At 38.6% G+C, this 20,408-nt stretch overlaps 1 long non-coding RNA gene across 1 annotated transcript in view; it reads left to right on the plus strand.

Annotated features, from left to right (window-relative positions):
* The window catches only part of LOC310890036, an 89,357-nt gene extending 70,400 nt beyond the window's left edge, over positions 1-18,957 (plus strand). The window contains exons 3-4 of the long non-coding RNA XR_014576976.1: positions 5,354-5,450; positions 16,373-18,957. This is a non-coding gene — a long non-coding RNA (uncharacterized lncRNA). The remainder of the gene's footprint in view (positions 1-5,353; positions 5,451-16,372) is intronic.
* The last annotated feature ends 1,451 nt before the right edge of the window (positions 18,958-20,408 follow it).

Raw genomic sequence — 20,408 nt, forward strand, 5'->3', positions numbered from 1 at the left:
ATCAAGAGTGAGATCCTTGACTTAGCTCACACTTTTATTTCAGTCTTGGGGAAGGAGCTCTCAATTGCTCCTTAGTCTTTCAAATAATTTCTGACTTTTATTGGTGTAAATGAGAAGAGATTTTGACCTTTAAGAGCAGCCCATACAGTTTTCATTTCTATAGGAATGACATAGCAAATGTCCCTTTTCACAACACTTTTCACTGAATTCACCCTTTCTCTAAATAGTGATTTCTGTGAGAATTATCTACAATAACAGGTTTTAAAAAAACTTAAGGTAAAAGTTCTTGTTTCAGAAAGAGGTAAAAGTCAACACTTCCTACTAAAAAAATATTCCATATCAGTGATAGTTCATGCTTCCTGAAGTTGTACCAGCTGCTGCTGGCTGACACTGATTGTACCCAAACATATTTCAGTCTCATGTTGCTTGTGTTATACTTAGTTGTGTAGCTATTTATTTATTAATTTTTTAAGAAGCAAACTTAAAATTGAGTTATATGACTGAAAACTCCTTCTGCTACATACAAGTAACTTTACATACAGATGTCAAAAATGTATGCATTATAATATTATCAGATGTTGGGGTTATAATATATTTGTTTTAAAAACAGTTTTTATTGCTGTTCAGATGAAAAACATGTTTTAGTGGTGCAGATAGTGGAAAAAATTGCTGGTGTCAGAAGAGACTGTTATAGCTGCAGTGCTGACATAGAAGGGACACTGTTACTTGTTGCATAAACTGTCAATGATTTAACTTAGCCTTAGCTGTTGCATTGCCAAGCCAACTGAAAGCGACTGTTCAACATTATAACAGAAGTGAAAGTACTCAATTTATTAAAAATTATATAGCTTAAAGTATTATGTAGTTAAAGAATCTAGCAGTGGGTTACAGAGACTGTAAGTGGGTATATATGTATGATTCAGCATGATTGAATATCACCTGCATCAGATGCCTATTCTGTGGTCTGTATGAAATGAAATTGGTGTTCTACAGTTTTTGTCTCTATTAACTGAGTGTTACTGAGCAATGAAATGGACTAATAGTAGGTGAAAAAATAATTTCATACCAAATTAAGAAAGATTTTAATAAAAAAAAAAAAGAAACAATTTGATTACAAACATTTAAACATAGCTAAGAGAAGTGTTTTACCTGAACACCTCAGATAGATGTGGATACTTCTTCAACCCACAAATTCCCATCTCTTATTGGTAATTTACACATCATCTAAAATAACTTTCATGTATCTTTTACATAAATATCTTAACTCTGTCATATAGGTCATCTCATAGATATTAGCTTCGTCATAGAGTCAGTTATTTGAAAAATATTAATTTTCCTCTTTCTTTAATCAGAGTTTTATTACACCTTTGGAAAAATCTTTGAAGTATATTCAGTCATCATGCCCCATTGATCTACAATAAATTTGATTGGCAAACTGTTTATTGCCAAAATGATGCCCACAATAATAAGGCTGTAACAGCAGCTAATAGATTTAGTTTCCTTTAAGCAATAACTAAGTAAATTAGATGATCATTTGTGTACATAAATGTCTATATAGCTCTATAAGTTACAGATTTAACATTAACATCTACTTGCCTTAAACTGTGCTTATGCTTGATGTTATTATTATCAAATGTATGTTTATCATTGAAGACTTAAGTAATTTATCTTGAATAAGACCTAAGTACATCCAGCCAGCTTGCTGCTTTATTATTAGCATAGCTTTCGATTAGATTTGGTGCAGAAAGGGGATGTACCTCTGAGTGACAGAAAAGATCTAGGGAACACCGACAATTTAGGAAGCCACAGGGAAATACCTGAACTGTCCCAAAGAAATTTGGAAGGGCTCCTCTGAAAAGATGATGTGACTGATATCCCAGCTGAAGTGCCTCTACACCAATGCACACAGCATGGGAAACAAGGACAAGGAGCTGAAAACCACAGTGCAATTAGAAAACTATGACTTAATTGCTATCACAGAAACATGGTGGGATGAATCACACAACTGGAACACTGGAATTGAGGGCTACAAGCTTTGCAAAAGAGATAGGCAGGGAAGGAAGGGTGGGGGTGTTGCCCTCCATGTTAGGGAATGGATTGATTGTAACGAGCTACTTCTGAGAAACAGCCACAGACAGGCTGAGAGCTTGTGGGTGAAAGACTTAAACTATAGGCAGCTTGTGGCTGGGGTCTGCTACAGGCTGCCTGATCAAGACGCCTGGAGTACATTGAGGATAACATCCTGGCCTGGGTATTAGACAAACAAAGCAGAGTAGAAGAGTTACTGGACCTGGTGCTCATCAGTGCAGATGAACTCATTAAAGAGGTTAAGATTGGAGGCAGTCTGGGCTGGAGTGACCAGGCCCTGGCTGAGTTTGTGATCTGGAGGAATATGGGCCTGACAAAGAGCAAAGTCAGGACCCTGAACTTCCAAAGAGTGAAATTCCAGCTGTTTAAAGACCTAGTGGATGAGATCCGCAGGACACTGTCCTTAGGGACAAAGGAGCTGAACAGAGCTGGCGGCTCTTTAAAGATGCATTTCTTAGAGCAGAAGATCTCTCCATCCCCTTGTGTAAGAAATCAGGCAGGGAGGGCAGGAAACTGGGATGGCTGAGCAAGGACCTGCTGGTCTAACTGAGGCAGAAGAAGGAAATGCACAGGCAGTGGAAGCAGGGACATGTGGCCTGGGAAGAGTACAGGGACATTGTCCTGATGTGCAGGGTGTCCTTCAGGAGTGTATCCTGGGACGGGTACTGTTTAATATCTTTATCAATGACACAGACAGTGGGATTGAGTGCACCCTTGGCAAGCTTGCAGATGACACTAAGCTGAGTGGTGCAGTCAATATAACAGAAAGAAGGGATGCCATCCAAAGGGACCTGGACAAGCTTGAGTGTGCCAATATGAACCTGATGAGGTTCAACAAGTCCAAGTGCAAGGTGCTGCACCTGGGTCGGGGCAATCCCAGACATGAGCACAGACTGGCAGAAGAACCCACTGAGAGCAGCCCTGCAGAGAAGGACCTGGGGGCTCTGGTGGACAAAAAGCTCGACACGAGCCAGCAGTGTGCGCCTGCAGCCCAGAAGGCCAACTGCGTCCTGGGCTGCACCAACAGAGGGGTGGGCAGCAGGTGGAGGGAGGGGATGGTGCCCCTCTGCTCTGCCCTTGTGAGGCCCCACCTGCAGTGCTGCGTCCTGGTCTGGGGCCCCCAGCACAAGAAGGATGTGGGGCTGTTAGAGCGGGTCCCGAGGAGGGCTGTGAATCACAGAATGAAGATGATCAGGGGGCTGGAGCACCTCTCCTATGAAGAAAGGCTGAGAGAGCTGGAGATATTCATCCTGGAGAAGGTGCCAGGGAGAACTCATTGCAACCTTTCAGTAAAGGGGGCTTATATAAAAGAAGTAGAGTGATGAGGTGAAAGATGTAGAGATCTTTCAAGCTAGAAGAGGGTAGATTTAGATTAGATATTAGGAGGAAATTATTTACTCAGAGGGTGGTGATACCCTGGAACAGGCTGCCCAGAGAATGGGATGACCCATCCCTGGAAATGTTCAAGGCCAGGCTGGACAGGGCTTTGAGTAACCTGATCTGGTGGGTGTTGTCCCTGCCCATTGCAGAGGGGTTGGAACTGGGTGATCTTAAAGGTCGCTTTCAACCCAAACCATTCTATTCTTCTATGAGTATGTATCAGCATGTATTTTAAATAAAACAAGGCTGAGCATACCTCATATAATTCCATTAGTATTAAATTTATAATATATGGTTTCAAAGTTAATATATCTGAGAGTATAATTAGGCCTTCTGTTTGTTTGTTTTTTTTTTTTTTTTTTTAAGTTCCTTGATTAAGTTAAGGGTCAAGGCATCCTGGACTTTTCTTTTGATTCATCAGAGAGTTATTTGTTCTCAAGATATCTACCTTAACACTTTCCAAAGCATGATACCATATGAAAACAAGGGGTCACAAGTATGACTTGTTTGTGCCCGAAGGGACTCCCGTCTGTTTTGACTGTACACAATCTAAGGATCATAACTTAATATATGCTTTTATGTTGATATTGCATATTTATATAATAAATGCCATGCTCTAGTCATCAAAGTCAAGAGACAATAATTTGCGACATCTCTTTTTTCAGGTACCCAATTCTCTGTTACCAAAGAGTGCATGGTTCCTCACATAGTCCAGGGCATTTGATTTTGGAAAAAAAATCCAGAAATTACTTGGTTTTGCTAGAAAAAGGTACCCTGGTAGGGAATGTCACATTTCTGGAAAGTCTGAAAGTATATGTTTTAACATAAATTGGAATAAAATGTGTCTTAAGATATTTTAATTTCCAAGTTTTATGCAGTTCTGCTGTTACTGTGCTATGATTTCTCAAAGACTCAAACTCTGAAAACAGGACTACAACTGGACCTGTGTAATCAGACGAAAAAAAAAAGTAAAAAGGTTAGCCAACTTCAAGTTTGCTGTGCACGTTAAAAAATAAATAAATTCCCCTGTTGTAGCATATTTGGGCTTTCATATGCTACGTGGTAATGACACTTACGAAATAATGTTCAGAACAATAACCACATCATCTTTTCCTGAAAGTGGTTTTGTTTGTGGGAGGGACAAGCAAGGCTGATCGTAACAGATAAAATAACTAAAAGTCAGGTATGACATTTTCTTAAATGCTGGGAGAAGAGATAAGCACAAGACTGAAACTTGCAAAATAAGCAGTTTTGGCAATAGAAAAATGTTGTAGTGAAGGTACAACAAGAAGTTCTGAAAAACTTCTGCTCTAAAATAAGTTAGTAATCTTGCACATATTTTTGTAGAGGTGCATTATTTACAGATAGATTATTTACAGTCTGCCACTTCATATATTTAAATAAATAAATAAATAAACTGTCCTTGGGAAACTTGCTTGAAAAGAGTCACAATCTCTGTATGTTGCATACACAATGGTATAGCTGAAGTTCATTTTGTGTCCAAACAAGAACATGAATATTTTCAAAAATCAGGAAATGTTACTGATACAAATACTTGGTTATTGGCCCACTAGGAGTCATAAAACGCCAATATAAATCATTGAGAATACAACAAAATATGAGCAATTTTACAATAAAAAACCACAATATTTTAAAATTATTGTAAATATTATATATATTTATAACATATAAAATTCAGAGTTACAATTTTACAATATAAAATTGTATTTGCAGAGTTTTTAAACCACTCTGCTGATAGCGATTAGGATCATTTGGACTTCTTATGAGGTAAATCAGGATGAATACGAGTTTCTCTGGCAAAGAAAAACAATGGCATTCTCATTTTTCTAGGATTTTCTCTTAGTTTGTTCCTTCTTTTGGGCAGAGGCTGATGCGTGCTCTGCAGTGTAGTCCCAGACTGAGAACAGCAATTGAAAGCATGGGACAACCTTCAGAAGATGCCGTGGCTCTTGTGTTTTTAGGTGAGAGCATGTGTGTGTCTGTACTGTACCACAACCATAATGATTTTGTGACATATTTCTGTGGAAAGTACTTTAAAAATCAGACTCCCAAGTACTTCAGGTGAAATGCTGATATTTCCTTCCTTAGATAAAAGGATTCCTTTTTATGCATACAGAAGCAAGTCAGTCTCCATTTGGGCAGTCAAATACTGAATGCTGTTTTATTTCTACTAATATATTTAGAATGTAACTGTTCTGTTTCAAAAAGCTGTGAGATTGCTTGATTTTGAAGTGCTTGCTCATAACACGATAACTTTAAAACTGTTTCATTTTTCCCTAAACTCGATTCCAATGAGACTAGTGATTAATCAGAGGGCCCCTCAGTAGGAGCAATGACAGCATCTTCATATGAGATTCCAAAATGGTACCTGGCAGGGTAGTAATTCTCATATGTGCAAACAGAAGCAGTTCACAGTCTCTGTTAGTCAAAGAGAGAATTTGTTTCTGAATGACAGACAATGAATTTATGTAGCAAAACATGTTCAGTACAGCTCAATACAAGATAGGATGTTCCACAATTATTTAAATAATTGTATTGTTGGTGCTGTGCTGTTTGCTTCAAAGTTACCTGTTCTGCCAGGGATATGCAGGGCCTGCTGCATAAAACTGAATCATAGCACCGTGTCTCAACTCGTGACAGAGAGAACCACCAAAATAGAAAGCAGACGCTGTTCACACCCCATTTCCTGAAGTGTTTGCAATGAGCTATGCCTAGTTTCTGTTTATCTTAGGGTAACTCACCTAAGCGTTGCTGACCAACGTCTATTTTGAGCCACGCTGAGTTCTGCCGTGCTAAATAGGAGGTGAGGCTACAGAAAAAGGACACTATCTAAACTGTAAAATCTCTTGCTGCAGTAGAAAGGTGTACTGGAAGCTCATGACCACTAGGAAACGGTGTTATAGAATTCCATAAAAAAAACACAAACAACATTTCAACTGCCCAAAGTGCACTGTACTAGATGCAGTAATGTCAGCTTTAATCTAGTGATGCAGTAATGATATGATGGAAATCATGTGCCTTAATGTGACTGCACTTGGTATCCTTTCTGAATTTGAGGCACAGCTCAGACATGCAGACTCCTTTTGATTTGCTAGGCATAGCACAATCACATACTGTTTTGGAAAGTAAACAAAACATCTTTAAAGTACATTTCAATAATATGGATGAATATCAAGCCAGATTTTCTACAAGGTCTCTAAAAGGAAACTTGAGAAGATGGCACTGAAACTGATAATGGAAACTGTACGAATGTCTAGAACCAGTCAACAGAAGAATTTGTTGTGCTAAAGTTTCCCATGACTGTGGAGGTTTTGGATTTGCCAGATTTATCAGCCATTTGTATTGGTTAGAGCACGTCATGATCACTGTCCTCTGCTATGGTTACAGCAATGACTTGTGACTTCTGTCTTGCCCTCAACATGTTCCTTAGGTTATGCATATTAAGTAAGGAGACAGAGAAGCTGCATTTAAGGAAGTAATGCAGAGCTCTGGAACTCCCCTGGAAGATTGCAGGTTAGGCAGAAGTCAATTTACAGTCATCTGTGTAATTTACATGCACTGCTTCAAGTGGGCTGTTCATTTTTCTATGTAGGACAAAGGCAAATGTAAAAATAGGCTCTGAATTTATGACCTAGAAAACCAGGATAGTTAGTAATGCAATCTTTGAAGCAATTGTATACATGTTAAGTGGGTCATATAAATTTGTGGTATGACAGTTCATACAAGGAAGTTATAAACAGATGGCAGGAGGAAGTAACATAAGAACTGACAAATCAGAGGCAATGTAGACAGAAAGATGACCTTTTGATTTTGTTTTTCCTTTTCTTTCTCTCTTTCTCACTCTTTCTCTCTCTCTAACTTCTTTTTCTTTTATATATATACGTGTGTGTGAGTGTGTGTATATATGTATATATATATATATATATATATTTTTTTTTTTTGGTAGAAAAATAATTCCAAATCCCATACTTTGATTTCATTAATGGAGAAAATGGAAAATGCAGTGACTGTGACTTTCACAACGTCTTAGTTACAGTAGATTCATTTCAGTCATAGGAAGCTTAGCAGGGAAATAGGAATTTCATCTGGTTGGTAGGAAGAATACCTACCAGGTATTCAGGGGAGTTAAGGGTCAGGGAGTTTAATGGGAGCAGCCCACTCAGCAGGAAAGTAATCTTTGATGTGTAGGTACAGTAGTTCAGTGCTCTGACACTACATTTGCTGGACTGGAGACAGGGAATGTGAGTTGTACTGAGCTCTTGGATGTTCCTGATACTTCAAAGTGGCTTACAAAAAAGAAAATAGATGGTATGACCCTGTATCTTCTTTAATCTTCAGGGACAGTTAAATCTGTAGGAATGTTTATTCCTATACACCTAAGAACAAAAATCAGGCTTTGAGTTGTATTCGCACTGTGATGCTATAGAAGGGACTGATTTTAACATAATGTAAATACACCAAAACATCTAGTCGTTACGTTATAAAATTTCTGTCTCAACTAATGGAATTAATTACAGCCAGCAAATTGCTATTTGATCTCCAGCTCCAATGGTAAGAGGATTTTAATTCTTCCTCTTGTATGGAATGATGAACTAATATTCCTAATAGTTTTGTCGCAGAGGCAGCTGCACTTTTTTTTAATTATTATTTTTTTACAAAGCATTCCATCATTCATCGGCATTCATTTCCATAAAGATGTACCATAATCTAAACGCGGCTTTAATCTGTTTGGAAAATCACACCAGCCAGTGGGTTTATCTTCTGCCACAGCATTTTACAGCAGGCTTTTGTAAGATTTTTCAGGTTTTATAAAAACAAGATACTCATCATTGCACAGGAAATAATTAGGAGTTCGAAGATGCCTGAAACTTTTGAAATGCTATTTAAAAATTTAGATCTTTCATATGAGGCATTTTAAAGCATTTTTTTTAGAAGTAGCATTGAAAATACTTTATTTGAGAATAAGCAATAAGGAAGGGAATAAAAGAGCCCCAATTTCTCATAGCGGTTGAATTGTGATGTCCTAAAACAGTCTGAGGTATTGATGATTTCACTTAATTGTTCTTTGAGGATGAAGCTCACCCTGCTGAAAAGAGACAGTGCAAGACCATATCTTACTTAGCTTCTATATATGTGCACATATTTTGTGCTGGCTTATTGCTGAGTAGAATTATGTCCCCATCCTAAGACTTCTATTAACCTTTTATCACTGGCTTCCCTTGTCCAAAGTAACCTATTTGTCCTTTTCTAACAATACTGGATCGGTTGCGTTTCTTGACTCAGTCAGAGGCTCCATTTTGTGCTTGGCACAAAGCTCCACATAACTCAGGTCCTATCCCTACTGCACATCGCAGCACATTGCGTGTGCACCTGAGCTAATGAAGCTCTGGAATCAGGAGCAGGATGGCCGTGTCAGCACCGTGCTGCCAAGCTCATTACCTGGGTGTGGTATCACACGGATGCTGCTATCCTGTTTCCAGGACACGAGCTGGTAACCTGGCACTCTGCTGTGCCATGCAGACAGACCAGTTTGGATATGTGCTAGCTCAGGATCTCTGCTTTGCACATGCTTGCACAATACGGACATGCTTTCTGATTCTGTTCAAAGGGCTCTGCCCATCCCTACCTCTACACAGCCCTTACTGTTAAAATCACGCTGATGTTACCATTTGCTAATTATGACATTGTTCACTTAGGTGCAAGTAAGAATTGGAATACAGTATGTTGTTTTTACTTGTGCACATTCTCAGTTGAGCATAATACACTGAGGTGTCATGGACATTCAATCCTCATGGTGTTCCTGGCTTAGCCATGCCTCATAAAAGCTTTTATATAACACAACTTCAAAAAGAGAGAACGTTACTAGATTACGCACCGAAGTGATTCATCTCAGGTGCAGATCTTTGTGCAAAAGCCAAGCCAATTGTGTTATGACATAATTTCTTATTTGCAGAACTATTTATGTGTTATTACAAATCTTGTTGTTACAGCACTGACAATTATCCTGGCCAGTCTGTCCGGGCTGTTTGGTACTATGAAGTGCCAAGCAGAGACCTGTAAGAAGCATTTATTTTCATATGAACAATGTTACCCTTAGGTAGAGAATCTGTATTATTGTTTCTCATGTTAACAGAAAGCAAGCAAGATAGGAAAGTGAAGTTTTCAAAAACAGCAGAAAGTCATCTTGATAACTCCTACAGCCTGAGTCTTGTGAGCTGAAGCTGCTGAACAACTCCTGGCAACCAACCCTTTCTTGCTTCAAATGCAATGAAATACGTCTGATGGGACAGATTGGGTGGTATAGTTGTAGATGTGGAGATAAATCCAGACTTCACCAGTTTACTCCTTCAGAGTGCACCATCATGTGCCTGTGTGATTTATTGTCTACTGTAATATATGAAGCAGGACGATTGTGTCCTTGCCTCTCTCCTTGTCTAGGCTGTATGGAATTGCAGGGAGTGGAAGAAAGGATTGCAGTGATATATAGAAGGTGTACAGTGGAACAAGGGAGGGAAAATCACTTGAAACTGAAGAACCTAACCCACACCTGGGATGACCATAGCTGTGAAGGGCAGTTTGAAACCTGAGTAGTAGGGAACCTCTGTTTCCTCTGAAGAAAATATGTATCTCCGTGATCTAGATCTACACATTTTATTGACTTTGTTAACCCCAAGTAGTTCAACTTTTTCTCCTTCTCTTTATCCTGCATTCTTTCTTCAATTTTCCTACTCTGTTCTCCACCACTCACTCACTACACAGTTAAATCAGTTAAGGAGAGGCCTGTGCTATTGTTTGGAGTGTAATTTAGTACTGACTTTAAAGATATTCACTTGAACAGGCTTTGTTATAGAACATATCTATTCACATGAACACAGGCTTAGGTACAGGCTAATTTCCCTGCAAAGAAAGGGTAAAAGCAGCGAGTGAATTTGTGGTGAGCTTTGCCAGTTCCCTTCAGGTATGACAATCAAGTCTTTTAAATATAGCACACCCAACCCTAGGGCAAAACTCTTGAGCATAATGATTACAACTGATTAAATGGATGGCAGTCACTCCTTATGTGTAGTAAAAGATTTGGGTAAGCATACCATATATTTCACAAGGTCATTCATGACCTATTCCTATGATGTAAATCTAAAGGAGGAACAACAATGTCCTAAAGCTAGCCCAGAGAAGCCTGACTGCAGTGTCCCAGAATGCAAGCAGTCAGAGAGCAAAGTCATCAGCACAAGTCTGGGGACTTCCCCACCCAGAAGGCAAATGTTGCAGCAGAAATTACGACTTTCACTTCTTATGTGCAACACGCACTTTAGGACAAGCACATGACTAGGTATCATGTGAGCTTTTTACACAGGCACAGAAAAAAATAGACATCTCACTAAAATGTACCTTAATCTACCAGTGTTTTATTTATCTATTATTTTTTCTCAAATCCCTTTCTGTGCTGCTAGATTACTTCAACATTTAGAAAACGTGAGCACGTTTTTTTTTTTTTTTCTGTTTTGCAGCACAGAGATGGTGAAAGTTAGCCCTTGGCTGAGTCCTTGTGCCAGCCATGACTCTAGGGAGGCATTACAAGAATGCCAGAACTGACTTGGCAAGTGGACCATGCAGTTTTCACTGCATAAAACTGATAAAAACATAGTCATTGTTCCACAGAGTATAAGATATGACAGAAACTACGCTTAAAAACAAAGAAATGGGAAGGGGAAGAAATAAATATTGGAAAAGAAAAAATATATTGAAATGTTAATGATGGTGTTAAATAATAGAGTGGAAAAGGGTCTCCATAAGTACCCCTGACAATAATCTTTGCACATAATTTGCAATTCAAGGTCTGTTGAATTCAATGGAATCTGAAAGCTCTAGATGCTACATTATAACATTTGGACCAGTTCTGTAGCCAGCATTAATCAGTTTAAGTTTTCTAGCTTTAACTGTGTTATGTCCTTTTTCTGCAGCTGAGAATTTTGGGTTAGATCCAGTATGAAATTAAGGTACCCACAGATATGGTGCCGAAGTAGCTAACTTCATCATCTGGGTCCCACAGTGGTATTCTGGATGCAGATGTACTTAGGTTCTCAAACTTCCTGCACAATGTGTGGGAACAGCCAGGTGCCTGAGAATACTTCCTCAAGCCCCATAAACTGCTGAGAGCTAGCCAAAAGAAAATATTTAAGCACAAGGACATGCTCCCTGTGTGTGTGTGTGGCAGGGGTGGGTGTGTTCACTGTAAAACTGGACTTAATGTTTCATTTCTTCCCCAGTTTTTCTTCTGACACTGAAGCCTTTCACTGGACAATGTACTTGATTTAGTTTTTATTATACACGCACCACATTGAGCTTAAATGAGCTTTAAAAGTTTAGAGATCTTCTTTTATTTAAAAGGAAAGCCCTGTTGATAGTACAGAAACAATTAGGAATAAAGTATTGTAAAGAATTGGGTCCAGGGATTCTTACAGGTAAATATACCCCTTGAGAGGCTTAGGATGAGAGAAAACTGCATGAAAATGTTAACTGGTGACTCAGTACTTTCTGTGTGGCTTCCATCCTTTGCCATCGTAGTTGAAATTCCAGCTAAATGACAAATAGAAAGTACTTCAGTTGGGTGACACAATCTTCAGCATTAGCCCACACCCTGGAATAGCATGTACGCTTGCAGACATCTATATGTATATGGGCAGAAGTATGCCAGTCAAGCATGATAGGTACCGGCACTGTGCCTGGCTTAAATCAGTACTAATTTTAAATTGGTGATAATTTTTTTTTTTGAATCTCCTAACAGCAGTGTGGGATGGATGTGGCATGCAGGAAGAAGAGCTAACAGCATGGCAAACAAGGATATTGCGAGTGCATTCCAGACCTGGATTCATGGAGTCACAGGGTTCCTGTCCTTAATCCTCTTGCTTTATAAGGTGGTCATGGGAAGGTTCACACATGAATCATTCATGGCCTCATCCTTAGTTATCTGTAGGTGGCCTCTCTGAGGGCATTAAGGTTATTGCAGCAAAGGCCTCACCTGAGAAGGAAGAGGATTCTTCGGCTGTGTGAATCCTACCATACAATCCAGTATACTGACTTTTATGGAGACAGGAAAAGGAGCCTGTCTGACGAGTAGAACATATAGCCAAGTGTGCATCATGCTGGATTCAAATCAATTGGCTTGACTGGAAAAAAGGATTATTTTGCAATATGGTAAAACAGCTGTCAGGGTTTATGGTCGCTTTTCTGCATGGTACTGCAGAAATGCAAGCTGCACTGCAACGCCCTTGAGGTCTCCCCTAGGTGTGCTCTAGTTTTATATACATGGCAAAAAAACATTCTGATTACTCCTTAAATTTATGGGCCTAGCCTGTTCTAATGTCACTTGTTTAAGACCTCCTGCAGTGGCCTTATGCAAAAGTGCTGTTTTGCAGTGAATATGTGCTCCCTAGAATCTGGCTATAGACTCCTAGTTCTTCAGAATCCTGTTGTGTGATGGTAGCAGCATTATCTCCCACAGGTTCCTGGGAACAGCACATTTCAGAATTTACAAGCAATTGGTCTGACTAGGACATGACACTTATTAATCCATTTGCTGTGGGTCCAACTGTAATGCTACATAATGCTCAGGGCAACAAATGAGCTAGAAACCAAGAATTGATTAAAAATGAACAAGATATTAGAAGATCACCCTCCTGATGCTCAGTATAAGTGCTGCAAGACTGAAAAAGACTTCCTTTATAGGGAAGGCTATGCAGACTAGCACTGCCTTAGCTGCATTTTGGAGGGTGATACTTAACACTGACCACTAATAACTGCCAATCCATGTCTAAACACAGGTGTAATTCTACAGACCGTCTTTTATTTGGAATTGTACAATTGAAACTGGAACTGTTTTTAAAGCATTACTATCTATGCAAGATCTTGAGCATGGAGGTAATTAATTAATTTTTTATTATTGTTGTTGTCATTGTTATTATTTTGATGGTTAGTAATATATATCTTTTGCTTCATTCAAGAGGCTCTATAAAAACCCAACATTTTGGCACTTCCCTATCTGCACTGTTGCTCACAACAGAGTTTAGGAGGGTGTTAGTCACCCAGCCCCAAGAAGGAGCATGCTTCTCACCATGCACTGATACTTCATTTTGATGTTGTATGAACTAGAAAAGGTTCCAGGCTTGGTCAGTGCTGGAAAGGGTGCTGCCTGGATGCTTTCTTGGAAGTAGGTGCCCAAATGCTGCCTAAAGGAATTCTTGGTCTGTTGTAGGTAGCTCTGATCTTGCCCATTCAGTGTGTAAGACTTGACCCTAGGTGAGGTTACAGTGATCAAAATATACTAGCCCAAGGTATGGCTTCTAGTTTTCTGTGCCTGGGTGGGAAATCCAGAGCTTGGAGAAGGGCACTCAGTCACCATTTGTCACAGGCCAGGTAGGTAGCTGCAAAAGGTAGCAACCTACTGGTGGTTCATAAGTGCCTTCCTTACCTACTCTGTGCAGTATGGGTTACTTCCAACATAGGTTTTCTACAGGGGCAACAACATTGTTGATTTTGTGAATAACTCCTGTGTTTCTTTCTGCCTGGATCATACCTGTAAATCTCATCAGCATTGTTTCATCACTAATCCTTCTCAGGGTGTAGAAGTGTTGCTGGAAGACCTCTGAGCATCATTCCCTAAATGCCTGAGCTGAAATGCCCATATTAAAGCAAATATGTAAAATACTTCAGCTTGACCTTTGAAAACCAGAGTAGCAGGCTTCATTGCTAGAGGCTACAGGAGATACTACTGTGCAGGTTAGCAGGGAGCTTGAGTTACGGTTACGAGATAAATATAACTGCAAAGCAAACCAGTTCAGATGGTTTTCCTTCGTTCACAGGCTTGTTTGCAAGTTCAGAGAACCTCTTCAAAAGCAACAAAAAATGGAAATAGAATAGGAAAATACCCACCCAAACTATCACTGAGAGCTTTCTTATTTTTCCTATGCAGATGTAAAATATCCTGTAAAATATGAATTACTTTAGATTAAGTGAAATATTATCCTGGTTATGCTTATTAAAACTAACAAACCACCACGACCACAACCAACAACAAAAAACAGCTCTTGAATTTTTCCCCTGAAAAATATAGATTTCAAATGTAATTTTAGTTTTCAAAACATTTCAAAACCTGAAGTATTGGCTTTCTTGTCCATTCTCTAACTTTCAGCCTTGAATTAGGTTTTCTTCATCCCCATAACCACAAAAACTACAAATAAAATATCTATGAACTGTGGCACTTCTGGTTTGCCACTCCTCTTTAGATTCCACAGCTTTCTTCCTAGTCTTCCTAGTCACTCTCTTCACTGACTCCGTGAATATATACATCTCCTAAACTCATTCATTTGCTTAGGATAGTTGTCTTGCACATGAAAGAATAGATTTTCAGTATGTCTAACAGTCATAACTAGACCCAAGTGTTCAAGAGAACAAAGCACACAGGGAGTCTTCAGCCTTTTTTTTTTTTTTTTTTTTTTTTTTGTGAAAAGGGAACTGAATTCTTGGGGTGCTGTAACCCCGACTGGTGCTGGGGATAGAGGAAGATGTAAGTACCTTTGAAGATAGGATCTAGATGGGACTTACCCACATTACAACGATACAAATATACAATGCATAGTTGCTGGACAATAATGTCAACAAACAGTAAGGCAATGAAATGATTCAGGCTTACTGACACTGTAAAAATCAAGGTGTCACAACTGGTTCTGCTATAGACACTGTCTGTAATTTTGGCCAGGTCACCTCTGGTCATGCCTTTGTGGGCAGGTGGTTATGGACAGTACGAGTTATACACAAATATGCATCTACAAATCCAAGCAGGTTTTTTATCATTACGTTTTAGGGCCTAAAAATATTTAGAAAGTCTTTTCCCTTAACCTATCAGTAATAATATCACTTCTTTCTCCTTAGCCTTGGTCCATGCCCAAAGAAGGGCAACGAAGGTGGTGAAGGGCCTAGAGAACAAGTTGTACAAGGATCAACTTAGGGATCTGAGATTGTTTAGCCTGGAAAAAAGAAGGCTCAGGGGAGACCTTATCATGCTTTATAATTATCTTAAAGGAAGCTATAGCAAGGTGGGAATTGGGCTCCTCTCCCAAGCACCAATTGATAAGGTGAGGGGAAATGGCCTCGAGTTTTGCCAGGGGAGGTTTAGGTTGACTATTATGAGAAATTTCTTTACTGAAAGAGTTGTGGGGCATTGGAATAGGCTGCCCAGGGAAATGGTTGAGTCACCATCCCTGGAGGTCTTAAAGAAATGTGTAGATGTAGAACTTAGTGGCATGGTTTAGTGGTGGACTTGCCAGTACGAAAGGTTGTACTAGATGATCTTAGAGGTCTTTTCTGACCTGAATGATTCTGTGATTCTATGTTGTCTGCTTAGACTGACAGTTCCTCAAGGCTGGAACTGCTGCTTGAATTGCAACAAAAGCCAAGGGATTTCAGTTAACGACTTGAGGCCTTTTGATAATATAAAATATTGCAAGCAGTAGTAAAGAGTTACAAACTGCTGTGAAAAAAGTATAGGGCTTTCTTGCTGCAGGGATCTTTTTATTGTAATTTTCATTCCTATCTTTGAAGAAATGACCTTTTACATTTTCAGAGATATGGAAATAGGGCCTTGTCAATAGCAATAGCAGTGATATTTTATACTGTTTTACATTTTCAATGGTGTTTCATTGCTCTACATTTTAAACAAAAGCAGCAATTCCTATACGGAGTTGCTGATAAGGCAGATCTATTTTCAGTAAATGCATTGATCTTATATATGTCCTTTCTTTCGAAATCTTTTGAACTTTTATGGAAACTCTTGTGCATTAATCATTACTTGATTCCTTGGATTTTTTTTGTTTGATTTGCCTTTCAGATAGCTTCAATGCTGGCAATGGGTTCTCCCCACAATGATAAATCTGCTCCCTGTTACACTGTGAAGGCTGATCTGACTGAACAGGGTAGCAGCAGAAACACCCTTGGCGTGGCATCTCAGTAACCCTTAAGGAATTTCACGATATTCAAGATGGACAAGATAAGTCACCAGTGAAGTGTTGACAACCCTGAAATATTTGGGGTTATTAAGTCAAGTCTAGAAAGCACAGGTCGTCGAAAATATTTGTAAGCTGAAGAAGCCAAGTGAAACATAGAACTATGGGCTATATTGCTCTTTTATATTCTAATATTTTGAAATGTCTCCCTTCAGTAATTTTTGTAAACTGTAAAATTTGACTAAAAAATAGCTGCAAGGCATAATAAAGTAAATTATTTTATTTTATTTTATTTTTTTTATTTAGTTTTTAAAAGTAGTTTTCATGAAACAAATTTAAAAAGCAGGTGTTGCATGCAAATACTAGCTTGGTGAAATTGCTGGTTTGTATGTCACAATCCTGTACAAGTTTTTTAAAGACTTTTGCTGTTAAGTCTATTCTAGGAATATGGGGTGAGGTTAGAGAAAGATTAACTAACTAAACCTCAAATTAAGCCTAATATAGACACAGTTTATTGCTATTTACCTTGACTTAGTAAGAGACAGGGTTTGCTGTCAATTATGAGTGACCTTACAGCTGCTTAGTATTGTAATCAAACTTGATTGTAGCAACTTGCAGGATTTCTGTAAAACTGCCTTTACAGCAGATGAATATCCTGGCTTTTGCCAACTACTGCAAAAGCTGACATACTGTGCTGCTGTCTCCTGCAGATTTCCCTGAAGTTTGGCAAATGGTTCTTACAGTTGCAGGGGGTAAAACAATACAAAAAAAAAAAAAGAAAAATCTGTGCTGTTTTAATTGCCAGTCAACCATTAAGTAAGCTTATAGATGAACTGTGGAAGGTTCTGAAGCTGATTGTGAGCTGCAAAATGTGAAAACTTTAGCTCATATTAACCACACCTAAATCCCGATGAGCTCTGCCCAGCTCTGAAGTGTGCAATACTTCTCAAACACTCTGCAATTCCCAACACATAGTTTTATGGTCACCAGGAAGGATATGTTATAAAATAAGAAGACTTTGCAATTTAAGTATCCTTTGCGGCATCTATTTTTCTTTCAAATAGGTGCATAAACAAGTTAAATTTCTAAGGGCATCTCTGAAGATGCATATAGATAAATGTATCAAGGTTTAATTTGGGAACGATCTTCATAGTTTTATTGTGATTTCCTTTCTAGATTTTCCTGTCAGAGAGCCTTCAGAACAGTTGCCATTTTAGGTGTCCTAACTGAGAAACATTTTGTTTCTCAGTGGGGGCAGGAAAATACTCTTTGACATTATTTATCTTCACAAAGATCTTACCAAAAACATGTGCAAAGTGGTAACTCTGACTGAAATTTTTAAGACAGGCACCATTTTTAAAATCATTGTGTGTGATCTTGTTTAAAAACAAAGATCTTAAACAAGCCATTTAGCATGTACCTGTGGATGTCTGGCTGTTCATGGACTTCTGACACAGGTGCTACTGCTTAAGACTATCTGCCAGAAATGCTGTGTGTAGTCCAAGTAATGGAGAAAAAAAATATCTCTTTGCATTGAGCCAGACTTTCGCTCTTGTCCCAATATTTTGTGTGACGTCGCTCTTCTTGTTGTCCTGATCTGCTGTCACCTGTGAATTTCATTTAAAAGCTTGTAATAATTATTCTTGGGGTAAAAAAACATTTCCGATACTCTGATGTGAAGAACTCCTCACAGAAGTATTGTTTATAACCCAGATTTTCTCTTTTGTAGAGTATTCAACTATGCTACTAGAAAAAAACAAAAACAAAAACAGTTAAAACCCCCAAATACTTGCATTTTTAACAACAGCTTTGAAATGTTGTAAGTGGAAAACCTTATTTCTTCTTCCTCTATGCATACTTCTCTTTTCATGTGGCAAGAAGCTGTGAATCATCCTGGGTGTAGATTACAATCACTTCTTTCTCCTCTACTTATCTTAACATGGATGACAAATAAGAATCAACGCACAGTATGTGCAGGGAAACATAACACACATAAGAAACAGGATGAAAATTTACTCCTGTTCTGGCATCGCTTTCCCAACCCTCAGATTTCCCCAGCTTTATGAATGTGATGACACAAACTTTTCTTTGGAAAGGTCTTTAAGATTTCCATGTCTGAAAACCTAGTTAACTGTTACCCTACTCAAAATGGAAAAAAAAAAAACAACAACCCCACAACAAACATAAAAAGCTATGCACCGTATTATCATACCATTGTCAGATACAGTGGCAGTACTAAAAATTTTTCCGAGACAAGTGGGAAAGTTGTTTTTTTCTTGAAGGCATTCAATGACAAACATACTACTGATGTCAGCTGAGATCAAAGGTTATCCTGGAATTCATGGGCATGTTTATGTTTTGTACCTTTAAACTTTGATGTCTTCCTACAAAACTGGTTTACAGCTTAGCAATGTAAAAATCTCGGATTTCCTTGTTTATGGGCTTTCATTTAAAGTAGGTTGTATTTGATCCATCTGTTTGATGGGACTGTTGTACTTTTTTCTTACTTGTAATAAAAATTCCATGTATTGCATGTTCTTCCAGTCTCAGGAAACTTTATCACTAACTCCTGAACAATAGGTCTTTCTGAGGACTGCATGAATTGTTCTTTGCAGATCACATGAAATAAGATTTAGGATAGTCATAAACAGTAAATAAAAAGGGAAGTTTGGGGTGAAAGGGCAAAAAAGATGACTCAGATTTCTCTTCATCATGGTCAAGAAAAGATAAACAAGCTACGGATCAAAATAATTGGGTTTTCCTTCAGAGTAAGTATGCCATTTTCTAAAGTATACCATCATCTATGGAACACAGACCTTGGAGCATTCCTCTGCCTCCTTTAGCCTCTGAGAACTTGTCTATGTAACCAAAGGGCTTTGAGTTGCAAAGCTAGCTTATTTTACCTAATAGGACTTTAACACTAGTCAGCATCTGGTGCAGACAATAATAATATTTTACTTAACAATGTCCAAGCTGGAGCAGTAATATGGGACTGGAAGTGGCCCCAACAGCAGAAGAGTTCATGCCTTGCACTCAGGCAACAGAAAAGTCACTTGTTCATCACAGCCTTATGCATAAAACATTTTATGCGTAACACATTTTCTGAAGCCTTTAACAAGCTGAGATCTTTAGTATTAACCTCCAAAAGTCATAGCAAAGCAATTTGCCAACAGAGGAGAGTAGAAAAGATAACTGTCAAGCCAGTGTTCCCAGTCCTGCAGAAGCAAAGTGTTTGTTAGGTGGAAACACCCGCAGGAATTTAGGAAATTAATGAGTACACTTGTGCAGAATGATGCATCACTACCTTCTCCTGTGTTGCCTGCTGGACTTGGTAGAATAATTCATCCAGGGTTAGCACTGATAATATGAAAAAATGCTCCAAACACACAGCAGAGAAACTTTCAAAAAGTTTTGACTTTTCAATGAGGAGCATTTGCCTGCTCTACCCAATACCTCTTTCTGTGACCACTCTCTAAAGCTTCAGATCACAGTGGAGATGATAACTTCACATCTACTTCACCGGAATCTAAGCTATCCTTCAAACGAAAACAAATTTGTAAGGTCCTACTGGGTGTTCTACAGCATTGCTGAAGCATAGAAAGATATAAATATTTTGAAATACCCATTCTTAACACACTCTTTCTAAGATTTCTTAGGTATCAGGTATTTCTTAGGTATCTGTCCTGCATAAGCCTTGATTCTCACTCTGTGAAAGTCATTCTGGACATCCTAACATTTTTTTATTTTTTTTTTTCTAACACTGCTACTGCTTTTGGTAGCACTCTTTGATAATCACAATCGCTGGGGCAACAATAATAACTGGTACCAAGACTAAAACTTCTACAAGACATTTGCAAGAAGTGTTGTTGCCTTACATTTTACTGGAAAAAAAAAAAAGTGTGTTAAAACAATAGTGAACAT

Source organism: Anser anser (genome assembly GCF_964211835.1).
Source record: "Anser anser genome assembly, chromosome: Z".
NCBI classification, from domain to species: domain Eukaryota; kingdom Metazoa; phylum Chordata; class Aves; order Anseriformes; family Anatidae; genus Anser; species Anser anser.